This window comes from Tamandua tetradactyla, chromosome 17 (assembly GCF_023851605.1).
Source record: "Tamandua tetradactyla isolate mTamTet1 chromosome 17, mTamTet1.pri, whole genome shotgun sequence".
NCBI lineage: Eukaryota > Metazoa > Chordata > Mammalia > Pilosa > Myrmecophagidae > Tamandua > Tamandua tetradactyla.
In genome coordinates, this window is record NC_135343.1 from 43392354 (window position 1) to 43412361 (window position 20008).

Consider the following 20008-nt stretch of genomic DNA (forward strand, 5'->3'; position numbering starts at 1 on the left):
CTATAGGTTAGATGTGGTTTTCATTCCTTTTAGCATTTAAAATTGACCACTTTCTTCTCCTTATAAGCAATCTTCTCTTATACTTCTCTGGTATCAGACCCCATTTTCCTTCTATTTCTCAAGCCACTTCTTAATCTCCTTTATATGGTTCTTTTTCTGGCTGTCTCCAGGCTCCCTTCTCACCTGAACCTGCACTGGAGGACATATTCTCTCAGGGCTTCAAATTTACTTCTGTATTCTGATGATTTCTTTTTCCTTAGTTCCAGCCTAGATCTCTCTGCCTTCTGAGCTTCAGATACACATCTAACTGGCATCTCCTCTTAGGTGTTCAAAATGGCATCTCACATCATCAGGACCTGAACATAACCTCTTTCCCTAGAATTTGTTTGGGTAGCAAATTGACACTACCAAATACTCAGATGCTCAAGCCAGAAATCTGAATGTCATTCTTGAATCTTCTCACTCTCTCATTCTCTGCATCCAGAGAAATCACCGTGTTCTTCCAATTTTACCAACTATTTCTCAAATTCAGGCATGTCCCACCTTGCCTCCTGCAGGTAGTACAGGCCACCATAACTTCCAACCTGGATTATTGTGTCAACCTCCTATGTGTTTTCCCCTCTATTCAAGTCTCCACATTACCCAAAGTGATCTCTGTATAAACTCAAATCGGATTACCTCTCATCCTAAAAGTTTCCCCATACCCCTTGGGATGACTTTTTGATGTAGCTTATGAGTCTATTCTAACTTTGTCTTCATATCTCCATGCCTTGCTCCCTAGGTGGCTACCATACTACTCTTATTTAGTTCTTTAAATAGCCTGTCATCTCTCTTGCCTCTTTCCCTTTGCACATTCAATCATCTCTCTTCCACATCTCCCTTTTGCAGTTGCCCCATTTCACCTGCCTAATTTCCATTCATCCTTATGGTCTTGTTTAGACATCACTTCCTCTTGGAAACATTTCTGGACAAGCCTCCCCTCCAAAATCGATCAGGTACTCCTCTTATGTGCTCCCATAATATCCTGCTCATTCCCTAACATTGCCCTATCCAATTGCTTACTTGTTTGTATCCCTGCCTGGACTGAAAGCTACTTAAAAGCAGACTTGTGCCTTTTTAAGTCCTCTGCTACACAAGTGTGCAATAAAGTTTAGTATGATTAATAAGTAACATTTATTGAGTGCTTTGCTATATGCTATTTATTCCTCACACCAATCTTAGTACTAAATCTTATCCACATTTTAAAGAGGGGATATATTGAGAACACTGTCCAAGGTTGCACAGCTATTAAGCCCTGGAGCTAAGATTTAAACTCCCAAGTCAAACTCCAGAGTTTTCTTAACCAGATCTGAGGCACCAAGACAGTGTACCCCTTTCTCATTTTTTTCCTGGCTGCTGGATCTCTGAACTGTGATTTCAGTAGCTGCTTTTAGCTCACTCCTTTGAAATACTTGAACAAGGATTCAAACCAATATCTATAGAATTCAACTCCTATTTGTTATAAATCAGTGTGGGTAACCTTAGTTCTCTGTTCTATATGGATGAACAAAAAGAAAAATTAAAAGGTCCATGGAGAAGATTCTAGAATTCAAAATGTTGGGTGCATGGGTAGTTCAGTGGTAGAATTCTTGCCTTCCATGCAGGAGACCTGGGTTTGATTCCTGAACCATGCACCTCCCCCCCCCCCCCAAAAAATGTTACTGTGGCAGAGAATGGCCAGACGTTCACCAAACTCAGTCTCACTTCCTGAACACAGATTACTTTCCCAATGTCTCTTGCAATTATATGTAGCCATGTGAATTTGTTCTAGCCATTGGAACGTGGGAAAGCATGGCACATAAAAATCTCTTTGCAAGCATGGCACATAATAATCTCCCAGGAGAAAATTGAGCCCTAATGCCCTATAGCAGGAATTTTAGCAAATTACTTACTGCCTATGGGCCAAATCTGACATGCCCTTGTATTTTTGTAAATAATATCTTTGAGTACAGACACAGACATTTTTAGTATGTTGTCTATGGCTGCTTTCCTTCTACAACTGCAGAGTTGAGTAGCAGAGTCAGATTCTGTATAGCCTAAAATATATACTATTTTGACCCTTTGCATAAAATATTTGACAACTCCTGCCCTAAGGCATCCATGTATATAATAGCATTAACTTCTCCCACACATCCAAAATGATGTTAGTTGTATACTATGGGAGAATTGAGAAAATAGACACTCAAATAATTTTCCATGTTTTCTGGTTGAGAGGAGGAATCCCAAATGAGAAAAGCTACCCTAGAAGATAAAAGAATCACTAGATGAAAAGAGTCTGGGTCCCTGAATCACCAAATGGAAGGTTACACAATGAACTCCTGTTTTGGTTTGCTAAAGCTGCTGGAATGCAATATACCAAATGGAATGGCTTTTCAAATGGAAATTTAATACGCTGCAGGTTACAATTCTAAGGCTATGAAAATGACCAAATTAAAGCACGACCAAGAGGTTACCTTCACTCAAGAAAGGCTAATGCTGTCCAGAACACCTCTGTCAGCTGGGGAGGCACGTGACTGGTGTCTGCTGCTCCTTATTCCTGGTTCCGTTGCTTCCATCTTCTGATGCCAGTAGTTTCCTCTCTAAGCATCTGTGGGGCTTCACTTAGCTCCTCTGGGACATAACTCTGGGTTCTGGCTTGCTTAGCATCTCATGGGAAGGCACATGGCAATGTCTGCTGGGCTCTGCCTGTGTCTAGGTATCTTCTCTATCGGCACTGCAAGTATCTGCAAACATCTGTGTCTCTGTCAGTTCTGAAGTAACTGTTCTCCACACGTCTGCATCTGAGGTTTCTCCAAAATATTTCCCCTTTTAATGGACTCTTGTAACCTAATCAAGGCCAATTTTTGTTGTGACGCCACCCATTCAAGATTGATTTCAGGATTGAATGGGTGGTGTCACATCAGAAGGCTACACCCATAATTGAGCACATCACATCTCTGTGGGGATAATCTAATCAGAAGTTTCCACACCACAATATTGAGTCAGGATTAAAAGAAACATCTGTCCCCACAAGATTGGATCAGGATCAAAACATGGCTTTTCTGGGGTACATAATAGTTTCAAACCAGCACAACTCCCAATTGAAGTGAACAAGAAATAAAGTACTGTTAGTGTTAGCCTGGATTGCGGGGTGGAGTTGACTTGTTACAAACTAGTATTATTTACCCTAATATAGCATCACCAACCCTGATATCAAAGAAACTGCCTCCCACAGAGTTTTACCTAATGAAAATTTCTAAAAGTTTTACTTGGGTTCTCTAATTTCAAGAGGATGCTGTATTTATAGAACCAAAATAAGCAAGCACGAAAAGGAACAAATATAAACTGAGGGAAGAAATACGAACGTGTTATTCAAATTTAAAACCCCAGTGGGAACGTATAGGTGGATCATTGAAGAAAATAAAATTAATGAAATAAGACATTTAGATTTTCTTCAAACTGAGGAAAGGATAATGTATTATTCCCACTATACACATGATGTAATGGAAAAATTGAATGAACAAGAACCATACCTAAACAATCAAATGTGTTTTCAACTTTCATATATAAACATTTTTAAGGACATTGGCGTGGGCAGGAATGATTGCCTGCTTTATATTTCATTTTTGCAACATTTAGTGGATGATGGTTGGAGGGGTAATATCTATATTCAAAGGGGAAAAGATTATACTCAAGTGTTCTATATATATAATTGTCCTGGATAAAGGTAGGAAAAAGGCACTTGTGGGCATTTGTGGGTATACTTGGATTCAGAATATACATTACCCAAGTATAAAACCAGTAGCATAACTTCCTCACTATTATGATTGGACCATGTCTTCCACACAAACATTTGCAAATCATGCTGCAGTTCACATTTAAGGGTGTTGGTGTGAATCCATTCATAAAGAGGATTTTTGAAGATCTTACTTGTTAAGGTGAGGCCCAACTGAATCAGTGTGGTCCCTAATCCAGTATGACTGGGGTCCTTATAAGCAGAGGAAATTTGGACAGGGTAGGAGGAGACAGAAGGAGACAGCCATGTGACAGGCAGATTGAATTATGAGTTGCCAGCAAGCTATCAACAGAATGCCACAGATTTCAGAAAAAGTGTGGCCTGCCAGCCCCTTGACTTTGGACTTCTAGCCTCCAAAATCATGAGAAAAAAATTCCTGTTATGTAATCCAGCCAGTCTGTGGTATTTTTTATGGCAGTCCTGCAAACTGAAACACTCATCATATTTCTTCAAATCTATAACATTGCTAACCAATAGAAATATAATGCAAATATCATGTAATTTTAAATTTTGTAGTAGCCACATTTGAAAATAAAAGGAACAGGTGAAATTAATTTTAATAATATATTTACTTACCCCAATCTATCCAAAATATTTCAAAATGTAATCAATATTCAAAAATTAGTGAGGTATTTTTTATTTTTTATGCTAATTCTCAAAAGTTCACTGTGTAATATACACTCATAATATAGCTCACTTTGAACTAGGCACATTTCAAGTGCTGCAGTATTAAGTGAATGTAGGTGTGCAGTCTCCTAACAATAGGGTAATTATTTTCTAAATCTTGCGTGTTACTCCATGATGTGGGCAGTCCCGCCCTTAACCCATCCTTCTCCGTCCAGGCAGAACCTGCAAACAACTGCTGCAATTAGGGGTAAAGTTATAGACTGTGATAAAGTATAAAGTGGGAAATGTATCATCACACACATACCCCTTGAAATAAAGCACTGTTCGAGGGTGGGGAGGTGAGAAGGTAATTTGAAAATGGCAAATGAAAGAACTGCTGCTGTGAGAATTCTAATGTCCATGGCTTCCTGGAGGAACTCCATATGAGAGGTCTGGGATGAACACAGGAAATTAAATACCAGGAAAGATACTCAGTTATGTCAGCATTTGCTTCCAAGGCTAAAGCTAAGAAGAGATCATTAAAGTTTGTGTGGAGGCAAAGTTGTATTTTTGACCCATTGGGAGATTAAATATGTTGACTAGCCCTCTCATTGAAAAACCAAAAATCCTGGATTAGTGAGTTGGCAAGAAAGAAGGAATATGCTGAGACCAAAACTTAAGTGAAATTGGGATTCCAGAGATGTAAGAGGAGCACCAGAAGTCAGGTTTTCTCCAGAGCCAAACTTGGTGAACTTGAGCTTCCAATTTCATAGTTTAACTGAATATGTATAGGAAACATGGGTGATAATCTAATAGAGGTTCTCCGTATAACACACACAACAAAAGTTCGAAGCCCAAGAGCTAGAACCTCAATGAAAGGTTCTAGCAAGAAAAATTGCTGGCATTGGATGGAAGCAGGAAATCTCCCTTGAAAATTCATGACTGCAAGCCATCCCTAACTTGGATTTGCAGGTTTAATTAACTCTATCCTGGATGATCCAGAAACTTCAAGAAAAGCATAAAGTAGTCCAAGTTGCTAATATGCAGAAGCAAATGCACATTCCTCGCTTTAGGAACCCTTTATCCAGGTCTCAGTTTCTCATGGATTTAATTTCCAAGAAATAGAAACTCATCTTTGAAATCACTAGATAAGAGAGTTTCCCTTCTGGTAATGATGTGTCACTGTTTTTCATCTAGAGGCATCTGTTGACACCATAAGAGATGGCTAAGAAGTAGAACAGATTTTCACTGATGCATGGGAATAGGGGAACAAAAATTGAGTTCATGGAGCTGAAGGGATACAGATTGTGCAACAGGACTGAATGTAAAAACTCAGGAATGGATAACACAATGCTACCTAACTGTAATACAATTATGTTAAAACACTGAATGAAGCTGAATGTGAGAATGATAGAGGGAGGAGGGCTGGGGGCACAAATGAAATCAGAAAGAAAGATAGAAGATAAAGACTGAAATGGTATAATCTAGGAATGCCTAGAGTGTTTAACGATAGTGACTAAATGTACAAATTTTTTTAATGTTTTTGCATGAAGAAGGACAAAGGAATGTCATTACTGCAGGGTGCTGAAAATAAATGGTAATTAATATTTTAACATTTTAACTTATGTGTGAGACTAAAGCAAAAAATGCTTATTTGGTACAAAATTTATATTTTGACTACTGCATTTCCTAATATAACTTATGTAGACAGCTCAATGAACACCATAAGTACATGGAACCTTGAGTAGGGCATGAGATTTTGTTGGTTTGTCCAGAGCGATGCCCTGATAAATCCCAGAGTGATTTGAACAGTGAATAAAAAAGTATTTGCAAAGGTCCCTTCGGAGAATGGTGAGAAAGGGGGAAAATTCAACTTCCCCAAGTTGAATTCTTGATATTCTCACAAGCAGTGCAGACAACCAAAGCTATAGGCTGAGTCCCCAATCTTGGGGTTTGTTCGTATGAAACTTAACCCCACAAAGGATAGGTCAAGACTACTTAAAATTAGGGCTAAGAGTCACCCCCAAGAGAACATCTTTTGTTGCTCAGATGTGGCCTCTCTCTCCAACCAACACAACAGGCAAACTCACCACTCTCCCCTGTCCACATGGGACATGATTCCCAGGGGTGTGGACCTTCCTGGCAACGTGGGACAGAAATCCTAGAATGAACTGAGGCTCAGCATCGAGGGATTGAGAAAACCTTCTCGACCAAAAGGGGGAAGAGTGAAATGAGACAAAATAAAGTGTCAATGGTGGAGAGATTCCAAACAGAGTCGAGAGGTTATCCTGGTGGTTATTCTTATGCATTAAATAGATGTCACCTTGCTAGTCAAGATGTAATGGACAGACTGGAGCGAACTGCCTGAAAATGTACAGCTGTGTTCCAGTAGCCATGTCTCTTGAAGATGATTGTATAATGATATAGCTTTCACAATGTGACTGTGATTGTGAAAATCTTGTGTCTGATGCTCGTTTTATCTACCTTATCAACAGACGAGTAAAACATATGGAATAAAAATAAATAATAGGGGGAACAAATGTTAAAATAAATTTAGATTGAAATGCCAGTGAGCAATGAAGGGGGGGTAAGGGGGATGGTATGTATGAATTTTTTTCAGTTTTCTTTTTATTTCTTCTTCTGAATAGACTTAAATGTTCCAAGAAATGATCATGATGATGAATACACAACTATGTGATGATATTGTGAATTACTGATTATATATGTAGAATGGAATGATCAAAAGTTAAGAATGTTTGCGTTTGTTTGGTGTTTTATTTTTTTAAAAAATTAATTTTAAAAAATTGAGTTCATGGAAACCCTGATTAGCCCTCCAAACTTTGGGTAAGACTCCAAAGGGCTATATCCCAGGCTTAAGGATAAATAAGAAATAGACCAGCTTTCACAGGCACCAATAGGTAAAAACTAGGAAGAAAAAGGAAAGTCTAAGGACTTGGAGGATAGAGTTTTTAAAAATGTACACATATTCACTTGAGTTATAGGAAAGAGAGAGAAAGGGGCAGAGGAAATATTTAAAAAGAATATTCCAGAATTGAGGAAAGACACCAATTGACAGATTCAAGACAGTCAATAAAATAAAAATAAGTGTGCACCTAGACATGTCATAGAAAAACTGCAGTGAAGAGAAGACGTCTTAAAAGCAGCCAAGACAAGGTAATTCAGATTATTATAAATGGAATTGAAATTCAATTAAGAACTTCTTACCAGTAAAAATGGAAGCCAGAATTTGTGGACTAATATCTTTAATGTGCAGAGAAATCCATTCCCAACAAAAACAGCTAACAATATTGAGGAAAATAAAAAACGAAGTTTTTTAAAAAAACAAAACAAAACAAAAGCTGAGAGCTTGAAACCAACAGACATTCACTAAAGAAAATTGTAAGGTCTAACTTCAGACAGGAAGAAATGATTCCAGATGGAAGGTAGAAATGAAAGAAAGAATATGAACAAAGTGCTAAATATGTGAAAAAATGAAACATACATTGTTTAAAAACATACCATGTTAAGGACGGGCCATGGTGGCTCAGCAGGCAGAGTGGTCGCCTCCCATTCCCAAGACCCGGGTTCGATTCCTGGTGCCCGCCCAGCCAAATAAACAAAACCCATACTGTGTTCATGGATTGGAAAACTCGATATAGTAAAGATCTTAATCATCCTCAAATTGATATGCAGGTTAAATACTATTCTTATCAAAATTCCCACAAGATAACATTATTCTAAAATGTGTGTGAAAAGGCACAGGAACTAGCACAGCTAAAACAATTTTGAAAAAGAATAAAGTTGGAGGACACACCCTACTTAATTTCAAGATATATATGGCTACAATGGTCAAGACTGTGTGGTTTTGCTGGAGACACATAAATCAATGGAACAGAATAGAGAACCCAAAAATAGCCCCACACGTGTACGGCCAACTAACATTTGTCAAAAGTGCAAAAGCAACTTGATGGAGGAAGGGTAGGTTTTCCAACAAATGTGCTGGGCAGTTGAATATTGATAGACAAAAAAGTGAACCTCAATCTAAACTCCACACATCGTACAAAAATTAACTCAAAATGCATCATAGATTTAAATACAAAATGTAAAACTATAAGACTTTTTAGAAGATAACAAAGCAGAAAGTCTTTGACACCGTGGCCTGATGGAAGGGTTCTTAAACATGACATCAAGTGCAAGGCCTGTATTTTATTTTTTGTTCTTGTTTTCTGGAGCAACGAAAATGTTCTAAAACTGATCATAGGAATGTTTGCACAACTATGTGATGATATTCTAAGCCACTGATTGTATACTTTGGATGGTTTGTATGGTGTGTGAATATATCTCAAAATTTTTTAAAAAGTCAGCAAAGTCAGCCTATTACTTCAAGAAAAACAAGTGACAATATAGTTTTCCAATGATAAAATTTGAAATTTTAAGCAAGAATTAGAATTTTGAATATTTGATATCCATCACTGTGAACCTGACAGCTTCCCAATATTTGAAGACTCTTCTGATGAAGTACATGATGACGTTAACAAACACTAGTATTGAATAATGAAGTGAAGCAAGGTCTTCATTTGGAAGGTCTACATATGTCAATGAGCCAATATCTTCTAAATGGCCAATGCACCATGTTACAGGATCATGCCTGGGTATTAGAGCCATTCAAAGTGCAAGACTGACCAATTGATTTGAATGTAACAATATGAAAAGATTACTGATCACTGATTTCAAATACCTCGTTGTAATTAACCTTGAAGAAACCATCCTTGTCAGAGGTTTTGTGGGTCAAAGAATAATATCACAATCATTTGCAAAGGCTATTAAAATCAACTCCCTTTTCCAACTATTAATCCGTGTCAGGCTAGATATATACTTCAACCAAAACAACATATTAAAACAGATTAAATTAAATGAAGAAGTGCATAAATCATCTAGCTGTCTATTAAGCCAGACATTAGAGATTTGCAAAAATGTAAACAAAAAAGAGTCTGGCACATAAAAAAACTTCAGACTTAATCAAAATTGAAAATTTTTACTCTTTTAAGAAGTAATCCTGCTAAGGGGATTAAAGGACAAGCTACAGACTGAGGGAAATATTTGTAAATCACATATCTGACAAAGGACTCATTTAGAATATATAACGAATTCTCAAAACTCAACAGTAATATATAACGAATTCTCAAAACTCAACAGTAAAAATATATAGCTATTCCAAATACTATATGGAAAAAAGACATGAATAGACATTTCACCAAAGAGGATATATAGATAGCAAATAAGCAAATAAAAAGATGTTCAACTAGCCACTAGGAAAATGCAAGTTAAGACCATGATGAGATACCACTACACACTAACTAGAATATCTAAAATGAAATTTAAAAATAGTGGCAACTCCAAATGCTGGTGAGGATGCAGAAAAGCTGGAACTCATAAATCATTTGTGGGCATGTAAACTAGCACAGTCACTCTGGAAAATACTTTGGCAATAAAAAAAAAAAAACTAAACTAAACAAATACAATGACCCAGCAATCTAGTTCTTGGACATTTATTCCAGAAAATTAAAATTGATGTCCACGCAAAAATCTGTACACAAGTAGTCATAGCAACTTCATTTGAAATTATCAAAAACTGGAAACAGGGCGGGCCGCGGTGGCTCAGCGGGCAAGAGTGCTTGCCTGCCATGCCGGAGGACCCCGGTTCGATTCCCGGCCCCAGCCCATGTAAAAAACAAACAAACAAACAAAATATAATAAAACAAGAAAATGTTTAAAGATGTTTCCCTTTCTTCCTCCCTTCCTTCCTTCCATCCTTCCTTCCTTCTCTGTCTTTCTTTCCTTCCCTTAAAAAAAAAAAAAAAAAAAAAAAAAAAACTGGAAACAACCAAATTGTGCTACAATAGGTGAATGGTTAAACAAACTATGGTGCATTCTTGCCATGGAATACTACTCAGCAACAAAAAGGAACAGACTATCGCTACACATAACAAGTTGGGTGGATCTCAAGGCTATTCGTTGAACTGAAGAAAGCCAATCTTAAAAGGTCTTGCTTCATGATTGTATCTATATAACATTCTCAAAATGAAAAAATTATAGAGTTGTAGTACAGATTAGTGGTTGCCAGAGAACAGGAGTAGTAGAAGAAAGGGGATGAATGTGACTCTAAAGGGGCAGTGTTTTAGTGTCCTGGGCTACTCAAGCAAATAGCATGAAATGATTCAGGTTAAACAATGGGAATTTATATGCTCATAGTTTGAAGCTGGAAAAATGTTCAAATCAAGGCATCATCAAGGTGATGCTTTCTCCATGAAAGCCTTGGTGCTTTTTGGTGCTGGCTGCTGGCAATCTTTGGTCCTTAGGTTGTTACATGGCGAGACATATAGTGGCATTTTCTGGCCTCTCCCTTGTCTTCCAGGTTCTGTTGATGTAGCTTCTTGCTTCCTATGGCTTTCTCTGTCAGAATGTCATTCTTATAAATTATTCTCATAGTTCATCCTTATAAAAGATGCCAATAATAGGATTAAGACCCATTCTAATTGAGGTGGGTCACACCTTAACTGAGGTAACATCATCAAAATGTCCTACTAACAATGGGTTCATGCTTACAAGAATGGAATAAGTTTAAAATCTCAAACCACCACAGGTAGCATGAAGGAGATCTTTGTGGTGATTAAATGATTTTATGTCTTGATTGTGGTGGTGTTTACAGGAATCTACACACATGATAGAATGGAAAACTGTATATGCATATTGCACCAATGTCAGTTTCCTGGTTTCTATGTTGAACTGTAGTTACATAAAAGGTAAATGTTGAGGGAAAGTGGGTGAAGGGTCCACAGGGCCTCTCTGTACCCTCCAGCTTCCTGCCAATCTATTATTATTTCAAAATAAGTTTAAATTAAAAAAAATCCTAGATTAACGAGTGGTGGTAGTATGTGTGGGCTTCCTCAAGAATTGTGTAATTCATTCTTCTGTTTTCCCTGGCAGTCCAAACTCAGTGGAGGCTACTGGGTCCTGCAGGTTGGATAATGTGATTTTACCAGGATGTTCTGAGGGCAGAGCTCTCCTTCACTGTGCCCCAGCTAGCAGGTGGGTAACTTTCTTAGTTTGCCAGAGCTGCTAGTAGAAAGCACTTCAGGCTAGCTGGTTTACACAGAAGAAATTTATTGTCTCATGGTTCTGGAGGCTTGAAGACCAAAATCAAGGTGTTGAGAGGGCCATGCTTCCTCTTAAAGGGGAGAATCCATTCCATGTATCCCTCCTGGCTTCTGGTGGGTGGCTGGAGTTCCTTCTGATCTCTGGAATTTTCAGTTCATGCTATTAAGACCTCCAACCAATTAGATGAGTCCCAGCCACATTATGGAGGCTAATCTCCTTTACTTAAGGTCAACTGATTGCAGATGCTAATCCCTTCTACAAATTTAATTCCACAGTAACAACTAGGCCAAAATGTGACAAAACTGGGCACCATAATCTAGCCAAACTGACACATAAAATTAACCATCATATGCCTAGGAGTGGAATTGTTGGATTGTGTGGTAGTTACATTTAACATTTTGAAGAATTCCAGGCTGTTTTCCGGAGTGGCTGTGCCATTTTGCATTCCTATCAGTGACATATGAGGGTTTCAATTTATTTTGATATAGTTTCACAAGATGCGGGAAACTGGGTAAAGGGAACATGAGGTCTCTCTGTATTATCTGTTATAATTGCATGTGGACATTCAATCATCTCAAAAAAAAGTTTTAAAAATGTTTGGTGATATATATATAGTGAATGTGTCAATCTCCGTAATTTTTGAAAGGCTATCTTTTGTTTCTTATGTAATTTTAATGTAATTTACAAATAAAGAAACTTCTAATTGGTGTTTTAAAAATATTTAACCATCATGATGACCTATTTCAATTGGAGAAAGATAGGAATTAGTCTATAGGGTTATCATGGTGCCAGCTGCTTCTCCTTTCTTTTTCCGCTTTATGTTCACCGTGGAGACCTGAATTTTCCTGGCCACTGCTCTGCTTCTCCCTTCAATCCTAGAGTCCGTGTCCCCAAAGATCTGTTCTACCAATTGCCACCCAGATGCAAATTCACTTACAGTATAGAGTTCTGGGTCCCTGCTGCACTCTGTGGCTGTTTGGCTCCTGTCCACTCTGACTGGGCTTGACCTTTCCTGGACTCTGCTGGGAAAATATCTGCTTGCCTTTCAGTGAGCCTCTTTTTAACCTATGTTGAATTGTCAGTGTCTTAGGTCTGAATTTTCTGACTGAAACATTCCTCAGTTTCTGGACCATTAATAGCTTACTTTCCTAATTCCAGTGCTGCTGTGGATTTCAGGGTTTAGAAAGATAAATACTGAGATGAGCTGGGACTCGGCATCAAGGGATTGAGAGAAACTTCTCGACCAAAAAGCAGAAGAGAGAAATGAGACAAAGTGTCAGTGGCTGAGAGATTTCAAACAGAGTCGAGAGGTTATCCTGGAGGTTGTTCTTACGCATTATATAGATATTCCTTTTAGTTTATGGTGTATTAGAGTGGCTAGAGGGAAGTACCTGAAACTGTAGAGCTGTGTTCCAGCAGCCATGTTTCTTGAAGATGATTGTATAATGATATAGCTTTCGCAGTGTGACTGTGTGATTGTGAAAACCTTACGTCTGATTTAAAAAACCTTTTATCTACAGCATGGACAGATGAGTAAAAAAAATGGATAAAAAATAAATAATAGGGAGAACAAAGGTTAAAATAAATTAAGTAGATCGAAATACCAGTGGTTAATGAGAGTGAGGAGTAAGGGATATGGTTGGTATGAGCTTTTTCTTTTTTCTTTCTTTTGCTGGAGAGATGCTAACATTCAAAATAATGATTATGGTGATGAATATACAACTGTGATGATATTGTAAGCTACTGATTGTACACCATGTACAGAATGTTTGTATGTCAAGAATGTTCGTATGCTTGTTTGTGTGTACAATAGAAATATGTTAAAGAAGAAAGATAAATGCATGGGTTGTGTCCACCACCTTCTTTTTTTTTTTTTTATTAATTGAAAAAAGAATTAACAAAACAATTAGAAATCATTCCAATCTACATGTACAATCAGTAATTCTTAATAACATCACATAGTTGCATATTCATCATTTCTTAGTACATTTGCATCAATTTAGAAAAAGAAATAAAAAGACAACAGAATAAGAATTAAAACAATAATAGAAAGAAAAAAAAACAAAAAAAACAAAAACAAAAAACCTATACCTCACATGCAGCTTCATTCAGTGTTTTAACATAATTGCATTACAATTGGGTAGTATTGTGCTGTCCATTTCTGAGTTTTTATATCCAGTCCCGTTGTACAGTCTGTATCCCTTCATCTCCAATTATCCCTTCTCTCTTTTTTTTTTTTTAATTAACGGAATAAAAGAAATTAACCCAACATTTAGAGATCATACCATTCTACACATGCAATCATTAATTCTTAACATCATCACATAGATGCATGATCATCATTTCTTAGTACATTTGCATTGGTTTAGAAGAACTAGCAACATAACCGAAAAAGATATAGAATGTTAATATAGAAAAAAAAATAAAAGTAATAATAGTAAAATCAAAACAAAACAAAACAAAACAAAACAAAAACCTATAGCTCAGATGCAGCTTCATTCAGTGTTTTAACATGATTACTTTACAATTAGGTATTATTGTGCTGTCCATTTTTGAGTTTTTGTATCTAGTCCTGTTGCACAGTCTGTATCCCTTCAGCTTCAATTACCCATTGTCTTACCCTGTTTCTAACTCCTGCTGAACTCTGTTACCAATGACATATTTCAAGTTTATTCTCGAATGTCCGTTCACATCAGTGGGACCATACAGTATTTGTCCTTTAGTTTTTGGCTGGATTCACTCAGCATAATATTCTCTAGGTCCATCCATGTTATTACATGGTTCATAAGTTTATCTTGTCTTAAAGCTGCATAATATTCCATCGTATGTATATACCACAGTTTGTTTAGCCACTCTTCTGTTGATGGAGATTTTGGCTGTTTCCATCTCTTTGCAATTGTAAATAATGCTGCTATAAACATTGGTGTGCAAATGTCCATTTGTGTCTTTGCCCTTAAGTCCTTTGAGTAGATACCTAGCAATGGTATTGCTGGGTCGTATGGCAATTCTATATTCAGCTTTTTGAGGAACCGCCAAACTGCCTTCCACAGTGGTTGCACCCTTTGACATTCCCACCAACAGTGGATAAGTGTGCCTCTTTCTCCGCATCCTCTCCAGCACTTGTCATTTTCTGTTTTGTTGATAATGGCCATTCTGGTGGGTGTGAGATGATATCTCATTGTGGTTTTAATTTGCATTTCTCTAATGGCCAGGGACATTGAGCATCTCTTCATGTGCCTCTTGGCCATCCGTATTTCCTCTTCTGAGAGGTGTCTGTTCAAGTCTTTTTCCCATTTTGTAATTGGGTTGGCTGTCTTTTTGTTGTTGAGATGAACAATCTCTTTATAAATTCTGGATACTAGACCTTTATCTGATATATCATTTCCAAATATTGTCTCCCATTGTGAAGGCTGTCTTTCTACTTTCTTGATGAAGTTCTTTGATGCACAAAAGTGTTTAATTTTGAGGAGTTCCCATTTATTTATTTCCTTCTTCAGTGCTCTTGCTTTAGGTTTAAGGTCCATAAAACCGCCTCCAGTTGTAAGATCCATAAGATATCTCCCAACATTTTCCTCTAACTCTTTTATGGTCTTAGACCTAATGTTTAGATCTTTGATCCATTTTGAGTTAACTTTTGTATAGGGTGTGAGAGATGGGTCTTCTTTCATTCTTTTGCATATGGATATCCAGTTCTCTAGGCACCATTTATTGAAGAGACTGCTCTGTCCCAGGTGAGTTGGCTTGACTGCCTTATCAAAGATCAAATGTCCATAGATGAGAGGGTCTATATCTGAGCACTCTATTCGATTCCATTGGTCGATATATCTATCTTTATGCCAATACCATGCTGTTTTGACCACTGTGGCTCCATAATATGCCTTAAAGTCAGGCAGCGCGAGACCTCCAGCTTCGTTTTTTTTCCTCAAGATGTTTTTAGCAATTCGGGGCACCCTGCCCTTCCAGATAAATTTGCTTATTGGTTTTTCTATTTCTGAAAAATAAGTTGTTGGGATTTTGATTTGTATTGCATTGAATCTGTAAATCAATTTAGGTAGGATTGACATCTTAACTATATTTAGTCTTCCAATCCATGAACACGGTATGCCCTTCCATCTATTTAGGTCTTCTGTGATTTCTTTTAGCAGTTTTTTGTAGTTTTCTTTATATAGGTTTTTTGTCTCTTTAGTTAAATTTATTCCTAGGTATTTTATTCTTTTAGTTGCAATTGTAAATGGGATTCGTTTCTTGATTTCCCCCTCAGCTTGTTCATTACTAGTGTATAGAAATGCTACAGATTTTTGAATGTTGATCTTGTAACCTGCTACTTTGCTGTACTCATTTATTAGCTCTAGTAGTTTTGTTGTGGATTTTTCCGGGTTTTCGACGTATAGTATCATATCGTCTGCAAACAGTGATAGTTTTACTTCTTCCTTTCCAATTTTGATGCCTTGTATTTCTTTTTCTTGTCTAATTGCTCTGGCTAGAACCTCCAACACAATGTTGAATAATAGTGGTGATAGTGGACATCCTTGTCTTGTTCCTGATCTTAGGGGGAAAGTTTTCAATTTTTCCCCATTGAGGATGATATTAGCTGTGGGTTTTTCATATATTCCCTCTATCATTTTAAGGAAGTTCCCTTGTATTCCTATCTTTTGAAGTGTTTTCAACAGGAAAGGATGTTGAATCTTGTCGAATGCCTTCTCTGCATCAATTGAGATGATCATGTGATTTTTCTGCTTTGATTTGTTGATATGGTGTATTACATTAATTGATTTTCTTATGTTGAACCATCCTTGCATACCTGGGATGAATCCTACTTGGTCATGATGTATAATTCTTTTAATGTGTTGTTGGATACGATTTGCTAGAATTTTATTGAGGATTTTTGCATCTGTATTCATTAGAGAGATTGGTCTGTAGTTTTCTTTTTTTTGTAATATCTTTGCCTGGTTTTGGTATGAGGGTGATGTTGGCTTCATAGAATGAATTAGGTAGTTTTCCCTCCACTTCGATTTTTTTGAAGAGTTTGAAGAGAATTGGTACTAATTCTTTCTGGAACGTTTGGTAGAATTCACATGTGAAGCCATCTGGTCCTGGACTTTTCTTTTTAGGAAGCTTTTGCATGACTAATTCAATTTCTTTACTTGTGATTGGTTTGTTGAGGTCATCTATGTCTTCTTGAGTCAAAGTTGGTTGTTCATGTCTTTCCAGGAACCCGTCCATTTCATCTAAATTGTTGTATTTATTAGCGTAAAGTTGTTCATAGTATCCTGTTATTACCTCCTTTATTTCTGTGAGGTCAGTAGTTATGTCTCCTCTTCCATTTCTGATCTTATTTATTTGCATCCTCTCTCTTCTTCTTTTTGTCAATCTTGCTAAGGGCCCATCAATCTTATTGATTTTCTCATAGAACCAACTTCTGGCCTTATTGATTTTCTCTATTGTTTTCATGTTTTCAATTTCATTTATTTGTGCTCTAATCTTTGTTATTTCTTTCCTTTTGCTTGCTTTGGGGTTAGCTTGCTGTTCTTTCTCCAGTTCTTCCAAATGGATAGTTAATTCCTGAATTTTTGCCTTTTCTTCTTTTCTGATATAGGCATTTAGAGCAATAAATTTCCCTCTTAGCACTGCCTTTGCTGCGTCCCATAAGTTTTGATATGTTGTGTTTTCATTTTCATTCGCCTCGAGGTATTTGCTAATTTCTCTTGCAATTTCTTCTTTGACCCAGTCGTTGTTTAGGAGTGTGTTGTTGAGCCTCCACGTATTTGTGAATTTTCTGGCACTCTGCCTATTATTGATTTCCAACATCATTCCTTTATGGTCCGAGAAAGTGTTGTGTAAGATTTCAATCTTTTTAAATTTGTTGAGACTTGCTTTGTGACCCAGCATATGGTCTATCTTTGAGAATGATCCATGAGCACTTGAGAAAAAGGTGTATCCTGCTGTTGTGGGATGTAATGTCCTATAAATGTCTATTAAGTCTAGTTCATTTATAGTAATATTCAGATTCTCTATTTCTTTGTTGATCCTCTGTCTAGATGTTCTGTCCCTTGATGAGAGTGGTGAGTTGAAGTCTCCAACTATTATGGTATATGAGTCTATTTCCCTTTTCAGTGCTTGCAGTATATTCCTCACGTATTTTGGGGCATTCTGATTCGGTGCGTAAATATTTATGATTGTTATGTCTTCTTGTTTAATTGTTCCTTTTATTAGTATATAGTGTCCTTCTTTGTCTCTTTTAACTATTTTACATTTGAAGTCTAATTTGTTGGATATTAGTATAGCCACTCCTGCTCTTTTCTGGTTGTTATTTGCATGAAATATCTTTTCCCAACCTTTCACTTTCAACCTATGTTTATCTTTGGGTCTAAGATGTGTTTCCTGTAGACAGCATATAGAAGGATCCTGTTTTTTAATCCATTCTGCCAATCTATGTCTTTTGATTGGGGAATTCAGTCCATTGACATTTAGTGTTATTACTGTTTGGATAATATTTTCCTCTACCATTTTGCCTTTTGTATTATATATATCATATCTGATTTTCCTTCTTTCTACACTCTTTTCCATATCTCTCTCTTCTGTCTTTTTGTATCTGACTCTAGTGCTCCCTTTAGTATTTCTTGCAGAGCTGGTCTCTTGGTCACAAATTCTTTCAGTGACTTTTTGTCTGAGAATGTTTTAATTTCTCCCTCATTTTTGAAGGATAATTTTGCTGGATATAGGAGTCTTGGTTGGCAGTTTTTCTCTTTTAGTATTTTAAATATATCATCCCACTGTCTTCTAGCTTCCATGGTTTCTGCTGAGAAATCTACACAAAGTCTTATTGGGTTTCCCTTGTATGTAATGGATTGTTTTTCTCTTGCTGCTTTCAAGATCTTCTCTTTCTCTTTGACCTCTGACATTCTAACTAGTAAGTGTCTTGGAGAACGCCTATTTGGGTCTAATCTCTTTGGGGTGCGCTGCACTTCTTGGATCTGTAATTTTAGGTCTTTCATAAGAGTTGGGAAATTTTCAGTGATAATTTCTTCCATTAGTTTTTCTCCTCCTTTTCCCTTCTCTTCTCCTTCTGGGACACCCACAACACGTATATTTGTGCGGTTCATATTGTCCTTGAGTTCCCTGATACCCTGTTCAAAATTTTTCATTCTTTTCCCTATAGTTTCTGTTTCTTTTTGGAATTCAGATGTTCCATCCTCCAAATCACTAATTCTATCTTCTGTCTCTTTAAATCTATCATTGTAGCTATCCATTATTTTTTCTATGTTTGCTACTTTATCCTTCACTTCCATAAGTTCTGCGATTTGTTTTTTCAGTTTTTCTATTTCTTCTTTATGTTCAGCCCATGTCCTCTTCATGTCCTCCCTCAATTTATCGATTTCATTTTTGAAGAGGTTTTCCATTTCTGTTCGTATATTCAGGATTAGTTGTCTCAGCTCTTGTGTCTCATTTGAGCTATTGGTTTGTTCCTTTGACTGAGCCATATTCTCAATCTTTTGAGCGTGGACAGTTATCTTCTGCTGCTGGCGTCTGGGCATTTATTCAGATTTCTCTTGGTGTTGGACCCAGCAAGGTTGTAATATTTTTCTGTGAAATCTCTGGGTTCTGTTTTTCTTATCCTGCCCAGTAGGTGGCGCTCGTGGCACACGTTTGTCTGCGGGTCCCACCAGTAAAAGGTGCTGTGGGACCTTAAACTTTGGAAAACTCTCGCCGTCCTGGGGGTTCGCTAGCCGAAGCGGCTTGAGCCGGCCCGGGGTCCGAACGCAGGGAGGGTTGCTGGTCGCCACAGCCAGGGAAAGAGCCCGTCCGAATTTCCTAGTCGGCCCTGGGCAACACGCGTGGCGGGAGGGCGCCAGCGGCAGCGGCCCGCCCGAGAGAGTGCACGTTCCCCGGGAGTCACGGGGTCACCGTTCTCCGCGGCCTGGGGGTTTCCGATCCAATTCTCTCAGTTGGTCCGGGGGTTGCGCGTGGTGTGGGCACCAGTCGCCTTGGTTTCAGGGGACCACCTCTCCAATTCTCCCAGCCGGCCTGAGAAGGGGGAAGGGAGTAACTCCGGCCGCTTGCCACCCCGCCCGGTAAGGCCCGCGCGCCTCGGCGATCTCACCCGAGCTGCTTCTCTCAGCCAGCCAGCCGTTCCAGGATGGGGTACGCTGTCTTTTTTATCTCTGTTGTGGCTTTGGGCGCTTTCTGTATCGTTTCTACTCCCCTAGTAGGTGTCCTGGAGAAGAAACTAAGATCCGCGCGTCTTACTAAGCCGCCATCTTCCAGGAAGTCCTGTACTCAATATTCCACCACCTTCTTGTTCCAGCACTTGAGTTCATCCTCCTTCTCCCCTGGTACCTGTCTACATCAGGTATCTTCTCATGGTCCCATATTTTAAGTTTCTTCCTCTCTGACTCTTCTCAGTCTAAAAATATTAAGTTCCTATCATCC